The following is an 8,664-nucleotide window of genomic DNA, read 5'->3' as shown; positions in this document are numbered from 1 at the left end:
TCCATCCATCCATCCATCTATCATCCATCCATCCATCCATCCATCCATCCATCCATCCATCATCCATCCATCCATCCATCCATCATCCATCCATCATCCATCCATCATCCATCCATCCATCCATCCATCATCCATCCATCCATCCATCCACTGTTCTCCAAGAGCAGCTCAGCCTTGCAGCCTCTCTCCATGAACAAAGTCCCCAGGACCAGACCCCTTCCCTCTGACCAGGGAGACTGGCAGCATTTTCCTGTGCATTCCATGGCTCTGCAGAAGCTCTGTGAGCTCGCTGTGTCCCTCAGCCCTGCTTCCACATGAGCTGGGAGGTTCCAGAGGGATCCTGCCATTGCTCCTCAACGTTCAGAGTGCTCGTGGGGACGGAGGCTGTGTCCCTTGGAATTCCTCTGTCTTCATCCCAAGTGAAGCCCTAAATCCATCTCCATTCTTATTCCCTTCATTCCTGCACCTTCCAAGGCTATATCACAGAATCCCAAAATGGAAGGTCCCCTCACAGCAGGTGAACTCTGCCGACACCTGTGTGATCCCGCTCGGCTCCTCAGAGCTTCCCCCAACCCACAAATCTGTGCATTTCAGGCTTACAGCGGTACCTGGTTCCCATTCCAGCCTCCCCTGGAGCCGGGCAGTGCCCAGGTGCTCCAGACCCTGCTGGGTGAGGGGAAGCCACCCCAGCAGGTGCCCAGGGTGAGTTACCTCCCTCCTGTGGCTAACGGTGAGGGCTCCGGGGTGGCTGCTTCCCTCCTCATCCAGGGAGAAACAGCTCCACGGAGCTCCCCAGGGAGCCCCCGCGGGATGTCCCTGCACTGACTGCTTCCTCAGATGATACCAAAAATCGCAGGTTTTACTTCCTACACACCTCCGGAGGAGAGGAGGCAACCCCCATCCTGCAGCACTGCAGGCCCAGGGTGCGGCCGCCTCTTGTCACCGCTGTGGGCCGAGAGCTTCTGCAGGAGAGCTCCCTGAGGAGTATCCCCGTGCCTGTGAGGGATGCAGGGGTGCTCCTCAGGCAGGAGGTGTCTGATGGAGTGTGGCAGCACGTTAGGGGATGTTTGGGGCTGGGACAGCTGGGACATTCCTCACCTGCTGCTCCTGAGGGGGAGGTGGAGCACGGGATGAGCAATGGATGAGGAAAGGAAAAAGAGGAGGTAGAGGAGGGCCGGATCCTGCAGGAGGAGAGAAGCAGAGCCGGGGGATGAGCTCCGAGGCCGCCCCGTCACTGCAGGCCCCCAGGGACAGGGATGCAGCGAGGAGCAGGAGCGCTGGTCCCGGGCATGGTGAAATCCGCGTGTTTACGGATGGTGACACGAGAGTGACACACAGTGGAGGAGCCTCATGAAAAAATAAACAGGCGATAATCACTCTGCCGAGTGCGCGCTCCACTCCTCGTTATTCCAGGGGAAAAGCCCACCAGGGCCGAGGGCTTCCGGAGATTAACCATTGCCTTGCTGGACGGCACCTGCCCTGGGGTGCTGCTGCTCAGGGGGTCCCCAGTTTCTGTCCCCCCATCACAGAGGGGGTGCAGCAGTGCCTGGGGGTGCTGAGACATTGCTGAGCACACGGTGAGGGCTGGGAGAGCGTGAGGGAGAGGCTCCAGCTCCTTCCAGCCCCAGGAACAGCTTGTTGGTGTCTCACAAGAGCAGCTTCCAGGGCTGTTTTGGCACAACCCAGCTGCTGCCGTGGGCACTGCTGACCCCCACAGGTCTCCAAAGCCCATTTTGGTGGCCACGGCTTCCCACGCACACAGCCAAGCCCCGGGGACCTGCTCTCACACGGCTCAGCCCGAGCATGGAGCTCTGAGGTGACTTCTCAGACCCTGCTCTGCCTCTCTGCCCCAGCTCCCCCAAAGGCACAGAGAGTCCCTGGCCAAGGAGAATGTGTAAAAATCAAGCAAATGAGTAAAAAACGCGGTAAAAATCAACTTTTTCGATGTATTATTTCATTTCCAGATGACTCAAGGAGCAACATTTAAGGAGGAAATGAATAACAGCACCTGGCTGAGTCTGTGGGAGCAGTGACTCTCCTGAGGGATCCTGGAGGCAGCTGGGGGGTCCTGCAGGGCTCTGGGAGACCTCCACCACCCTGACAGGACCTATCCATAAAGGAGTGGTCAATCCAGACCACTCCTCACCCAGCCCTGTCCCTGTGGCTGGGGACAGGAGCAGGAAGGTTGACTTGGGATTGTGCAATGATCCCACAGAAAACAGAGAGGGAAAAGCCCCTTCAGACAGTGGGTGTTTAACAAGTTCTGGGGAAGGCCCCACCTCTCCTAGAGCTGCTGTGAGGGAGCCAAACTCTTCTTTGCTGTGAGCTTTCGTTTCCTGATGTGCAGCATCCCCTATTCCACTGCAGCACCTCCCTTCAGTGCCAGCAGGAGACAGGTGAAGTGGATCCAAGATTCAAAAGAGCCCTGTGAGGAAGTGTGAAGTGAACTTGCTGCTGGAAAAATATCCCTGTGCAGACTGAAGGAATCTTTTCCCTCTCTTGCACCAGGAAAGTTTGAAAGGAACCTCCTCTCCTTTTCTCTGTCGGTGGGGTGGCTGGGGAGAGTGCCAGGAGGCGACAGCAGGTGGTGACACCACGAGCAGGGACAGGACTGAGGAGGGGAAGGGGCTTTCTCTGAAGGTCTTGGTCTGTCCAGGCATCTGACCTTTTGAGAAAGAGCAGAGAGGGCTCCAGGGGTGGGTGCCACCCCTCAAGTGCTGTCTCCAGATGTGTCCCCTGCCCACAGAGCAGCTTTCCAAAGGGACATGTGGAGCTCGGGGACAGCACGAGATGGAGGGAGGGATGGATGGATGGATGGAGGGATAGATGATGGAGGGATGATGGATGGATGGATGATGGATGGATGGATGGATGGGTGGATGATGGAGGGATGGATGATGGATGGATGGAAGGATGGATGGATGGATGGATGATGGATGGATGATGGAGGGATGGATGGATGGATGGATGGATGGATGATGGATGGATGGATGATGGATGGATGGATGGATGGATGGATGATGGATGGATGATGGATGGATGATGGATAGATGGATGGAGGGATGGATGGATGGATGGATGGATGATGGATGGATAATGGATGGATGGATGGATGGATGATGGATGATGGATGGATGGGTGGATGATGGATGGATAATGGATGGATGGATGGATGATGGATGGATGGACGGATGGATAGATGGATGATGGATGGATAGATGGATGATGGATGGATGGATGGATAAATGGAGGGATGGATGATGGATGGATGGATGGATGGAGGGATGGAGGGATGGAGGGATGGAGGGATGGATGGATGGATGGAGGGATGGAGGGATGGAGGGATGGATGGATGGAGGGATGGATGGATGGATGGATGGATGGATGGATGGAGGGAGGGATGGAGGGATGGATGGATGGATGGATGGATGGATGGATGGAGAAAGAGCTGAGCTGTGTCTGCAGCCGGCAGTGTGTGGGTGGTGAGGAGAAGGAGGATGAACTACAGCTCCTTGGTGGTTCATCCAAGACCTGTGTCTGTTTGCTCTGCAAACTGGGGTCTAAGAAGAAGTCCAAAGGCCATCGTGGTGTGGCAGGGCTTGGCATCCACCCAAGGGTCCATGCACAAGCCAACTGGAACTTCCTCCTGCCAGGAAAAAATGCAGCTGTGTGTCCTCAGCTCTCTTGGCCCCGGGCTCTGGCACCTCCCCCACATGTTGGCCTTGTCCAAATTCTCAAATCAGGCAAGTTTTACCCCAAATCATGGATTTTTTTCCACTGCCAGGAAGCAGAGCTGGCTCTGGAAGGCAGCAGGCAAGCATTTTACATGGGCAGTTTGGATCTTGCCCTAAACCTGCTCTGAGGGCCACATGGGCTGTGCTCGGTGTGGTGATGCCACTGAGGACACCAAGGGTTGCCCAGCTCTGATCTCACTGAGGGCTGATCTTACTGCCCAGAATTCCCACTGTCCCACACTTGGGCACGGGGTGGAAGCCCCAAAGCCAATGGAGGGGCTGATGAGCCACTGGAACACCACTGAAATCCAAGCACATCCTGCCCTGGAGCATCCGTGTAAGCTCCTTTTGGGAAGGATTTTCCTAAAGCAGGGGGATCACGGCAGGAGATCTCCTCCGTGGCACTGCTTTGCTCGGGATGTTGGACAAGCAAATCAATCAGCCTCAATCCAGCCCCGAGGAGGGATAAATGTTCCTTGCCTTTATCATGGAGACTGGGAAACTGAGGAACAGAGGGATTTAAGCGGTTTTAAAAGGAAAAAAAGGGGAAATCAAGAAGGTAATCCCAGAGCAAGGCAGGCACAGGGAGAGGGAGGGAATGCTGAGCTCCCAGTCCTCAGCCATCGGCTCCCACGGTGTTCCTGTGGTGGAGGAGGTCCCTGGTTCTGCCACTGCTGCAGAGCTCGGCTCAGCTGTGGGACGAGAGCAGGGCCCAGGCTCCACATCCCCTCGGGAATGGGCTGAGTCAGAGGGCTCCTGGACAAGGACGCAGGGATGGGAATGACAGACAGACGGACAGAGCCGAACTCCAGGCAGGGATGGGAAAGGGGGGGCGAAGACGAGGTTTTGTTAAGACAGTGGCTGCACCCTCAGGACTGAGAGCTCATCCATATTTCAAACACCAGTTAGACAAACAAAACAAGAACCAGAGAGCCAAGCAAGGAGCCCGTTTGTCATATCAAAAGGGGTTTCAGTGGTACCTTCCTTGCCCTCCTGTCCCCTTGAAGTTTGTAGCTGGGGGGGAGAAGGGACAGCTCCCTCTCCAGCCGAACGGCTCCGTGCCACAGCCGGAGCCGGGCTGTGTGTAATTAACCTCGGAGCCAATCCCCCAGTGGGGGCTGCCAGGCAGATCAAAGAACTCACACATCTTTGTCTGCGAGCGGCAGCCAAGGGGAGCTGGGAGGAAAGCAGAGCAGGGGTGGGAGAGAGCCAGGGAGCCGCGTGTGTGCTCCTAATTGATAAAAAGGGAAGAGCATCTTCCTCCGAGAGATCTCCAGCCCCATCAAAATGCAGCAGGAGAAGAAGAAGGGGAAAGAAAAAAGCTTTGCTTTCCCTTGCAGGAGCCGGCCAAAATCCAGCTGCTTCCAGCAGGAGAGCTGGTCCCAGGCAGGGCTGGGGGGACAGGGCACCTCCGGGGTGGGGGGCACATGCCCAGGGTCAGGGGCTCTCCAGGGTTGGCCATGGGAGCCCTTGGCAAGGTGAGGGATTCCAGGAGCACCCAGGGGGCTCAGGTGAAGCCTCTGCCTCACCTTCTCCTGCGGCACCAAGAGAAAAAAGGGTGAAACCAGCACATCCCACACCTTCTCCAAACCAGCACATCCCACAGCTGCCCTCCACCATGGGCCCTGGTCCATCTGTTTGCCACCAGCCTGTGCTTTTTGGAGAGTGGCCCAGGCAGGTGACCAGACTACGGATGAGCACCTGGCTGGAGCTCAGACTGCTGGTCTGGATGGGAGGAGTCACCAGATGTGCCAGATGTGCCAGGAGATGATGGAAGGAAAGCATGGTGAGGGGTGGGGGGGTTCCGCTGGTGGTTAAAGGGCGTTGATGTGAGAAACGGCCAAACTCCACAGACAACCAAAGGGAAGGAAGTGCTGGGACCTTCTGGGTCTGACAACAACCCCAGCCTCATGTGCTGGCCACGGCACAGGTGTCTCAGCTGCTTCTCAGGATGACCAGGTGGCTTCACCTGCTGGGGCAGGTCAGAATCCTGGTGTCACCAGGCATCTTCCCAATCAATTCCAACACCGAGGCTGCAGGACAGAGCCCTTCCCTAGGCCCTCCCACAGCTCCATCCACCCAAAAATGAGGCAGCTGAGCCTAAGCATCCCTTTGTCCCATGGAGAGGGACAGCAGTGCTGCCCAGAGCTGATTCACTCACCCCAGACTGAAGTGTGGCACACGTGGAAAAACCACCTGCCAAAGGGGTTGTTCTTCCAGGAACTGCAACAAAAGCCTGGATTTCCCAGGAACTGGGAGATACCCCGGTCTTTTCTGCCCCACAGACCACGGGGCTGCCCCTGGGCTGAGTCCCACAGTCTGTGCTTGGCTCTAGCACAGTTTGAACACATTGCACATTCCCTGGTCCACAGGATTCAGTACCAAAGGCTCTGTCCACACCAGGGCGTGGGGGCGAAAATGCAGGAATCTCCTCGTGGCCCCTCCTCACGTTCTGCAGCCACCCTGGGGCAGAGCACATCTTCCCCCCAGTAACCCCTCACATCGTTATTTACACTTGGTTCTTTCGCTGCACACACCTCCCTGGTTTGGTTCATTTTTAAGTTGTTCTTTTAAAAAATGCACGAAATAAAAGAGTAGGAGCAAAAATTTAAATTGTTTACCAGAATGCAAATTGGGGTGAGCACCATCCCAGCATCAGCTGGCTCCAAGCAAAGGGGAACTCATGGTTTGGTTGGTGGTGGTTTCCAGGGCAGGAGGCTCCTTGCAGGAACCTCTCGGCTTGCTTTCAGTGCAAGAAGACACAAATGGAAAGGGAGCCTTGCTGGGGATGAGGTGATGGAACATTTGGATTGTCAGCGTGGGTGTGAGGGAGAAGGGGGAAAGTGGCAATTGTTTGTAGATATTGGGCTGTAGAAATAACCAAAGGGACTTCAAAGGGAGGGGGTGGCCTCCTAAAAGAGCAGATTAAAACTGGGCAAAGGGTTAGTAGGAAATTCCCACTGCTGGACCGTCCCAGCCAATAGTGAGGAATGGGATGCCAAGACACCTCAACCCAGAAGCTGTGGGCTGGAGGTCACGCAGCCTTTGCCACTTGGGTCTGAAAAGAAATGGAAAAGAAAGAATTGAAACCCCAACAGAATCCCACAATGGTCGGGTCGGAAGGGACCTTACAGCTCATCCCATTCCACCCCTGCCGTGGGCAGGGACACCTTCCACTGTCCCAGGCTGCTCCAAGCCCCGTCCAAGCTGGCCCTGGACACTGCCAGGGGTAGGGAATGGTGCAGAGAGGTTTGGTGGCATCCAGGAACTCACGTCAGCTGGTTGGTATCTGACAGGATTGAACTCCCAGCTTGGTCTAGAAGAAAAGGCATTTCCTGGATCAAAGCCTGGGCTTGGGGGTAGTGCAGCTTTTCCAGTGTCATCCCTGTCCCAGCCGAGGGAAAACCAGGAAAGAGCATCCATTTCTTGGTTAAAATAAGAAATTTATTCCTTCATGTTTCCAGACAGAAATCACTGGGATAACAAAATCAGAAAGAGCTTGGCTGGGGTTTTTGTGACTGCCCAAGCCCTGACAGGGAATAGTCAGATTCCCAGGAGGAAAAGGCAGAGCAGTGGGATATTTCGGATGCCTTTCACAACTTAGACTCAAAAAGGCCACTCAGTTTTAGCAGCTCAGGTCCTGAGATCTCACAAAAATGAAATCCGTGCCCAGGAGCAGAGGAACTCCCCGGACCTGTCCCATGGGGATATACCTCACCTGCACCAGGGATGGCACTCAAGGGTTGGACAGGGGATTGGGGATCCAGGACCTGGTGTGGACAGTGTGGTTCAGCCAGTTTTCCAACACCTGGAAGAGCCCAAAGGGTAAGAGGGATAACAGACCCAGTGAGTAGGAACTGCTTCCAGCCATAAGCTTTCCATGGGAAAGATCTCCTTGGGCTCATTCCAGTTTGGGTTAAGCCCATCCTCCCGTTCACTCCAGCCCAGAGCAGATAACGAGGTTGTGTCCTGCTGGTTTTCCCTCTGCCCTGTTGGGATCCCAGCCCCTCTTCAGTTACACTGCAGCAAAATCAGCCTCTCCTAGCCCCGACCTTCCCCCCGCAGGATTTGCAGGGAATCCACTTAAAATGATATTAATGAAACAACTTTGACGTAATTAAAGCAAATTATTGACAAACCCATGTCCTTACTCGCTGAGCAGCGTCAAATGGTTGGGTTTCCTCTCTCACCACCTGACGCCGAGCACGGGTTGCAGATATTTCCTGGATTTCTGGAAATCACTGTGCTGTTCATGGCAGGCAGCCAGGCTTGTGAAGAGCCAGAGGCTCCGTGGCTCCTGTCAGGGTGGAATTCCTTCCTGGGAGGGCAGTGAGGCCCTGGCACAGATTCCCAGAGCAGCTGTGGCTGCCCCTGGATCCCTGGAAGTGCCCAAGGCCAGGATGGACACTGGGGCTTGGAGCAGCCTGGGACAGTGGAAGGTGTCCCTGCCCATGGCAAGGAAGGAGACGAGCTTTGAAGTCTCTTCCAAGCCAACCATTCTGTAATTCCACAATCTGTGATTCCATGGACGAGATCAAAACCCGCTCCTCTTCCTCCCTTCAGAGACGCTGCTTGTTGCTCCCTCAGGAGAAACCACAAGGCCGAACCGTGAAACCACCACTGAATTGCAAAGCCGGCAGAATTCCTGGTGAGAAACCGAAAATGTCCCAGTTCAGCAGCGGTCTGGGAGCGCGGGAGGGCTGTCACTGGAGCAGATGAGGAGGGAGCTCCGTGGCACCGCGGCGAGGGCGGCGTGCGGCCCTGCCAGCGGCGAGGAAGCATCACTATCAAAATCAATAGCTCCTGTTCTCAGGGACGGGAATGATCCGAGCAGGGAGGGAGCTTCCCTCGCAGCTGGGAATGGTTGGGGTAATCCATTATTGATGCTTGACTGCAGGCCCGGCACCCAGAGGTTGCGTTGGTGTGGGAG

The 8,664-nt window shown here is 55.6% G+C and overlaps 1 long non-coding RNA gene across 1 annotated transcript in view; it reads right to left on the bottom strand.

Moving 5' to 3' along the window:
• Nucleotides 1–6,911, bottom strand: part of LOC121670269 — an 18,741-nt gene extending 11,830 nt beyond the window's left edge. Inside the window, exon 1 of the long non-coding RNA XR_006018094.1 lies at nt 6,831–6,911. This is a non-coding gene — a long non-coding RNA (uncharacterized LOC121670269). The remainder of the gene's footprint in view (nt 1–6,830) is intronic.
• Between the last annotated feature and the right edge of the window lie 1,753 nt (nt 6,912–8,664).

This window comes from Corvus kubaryi, unplaced genomic scaffold, assembly GCF_017639235.1.
Source record: "Corvus kubaryi isolate FWS band 111438036 unplaced genomic scaffold, C.kubaryi_AGA036_p1.0 37395, whole genome shotgun sequence".
NCBI classification, from domain to species: domain Eukaryota; kingdom Metazoa; phylum Chordata; class Aves; order Passeriformes; family Corvidae; genus Corvus; species Corvus kubaryi.
The sequence above is the reverse complement of the archived record's forward strand: the minus strand, read 5'-3'. Positions and strand labels throughout refer to the sequence as shown.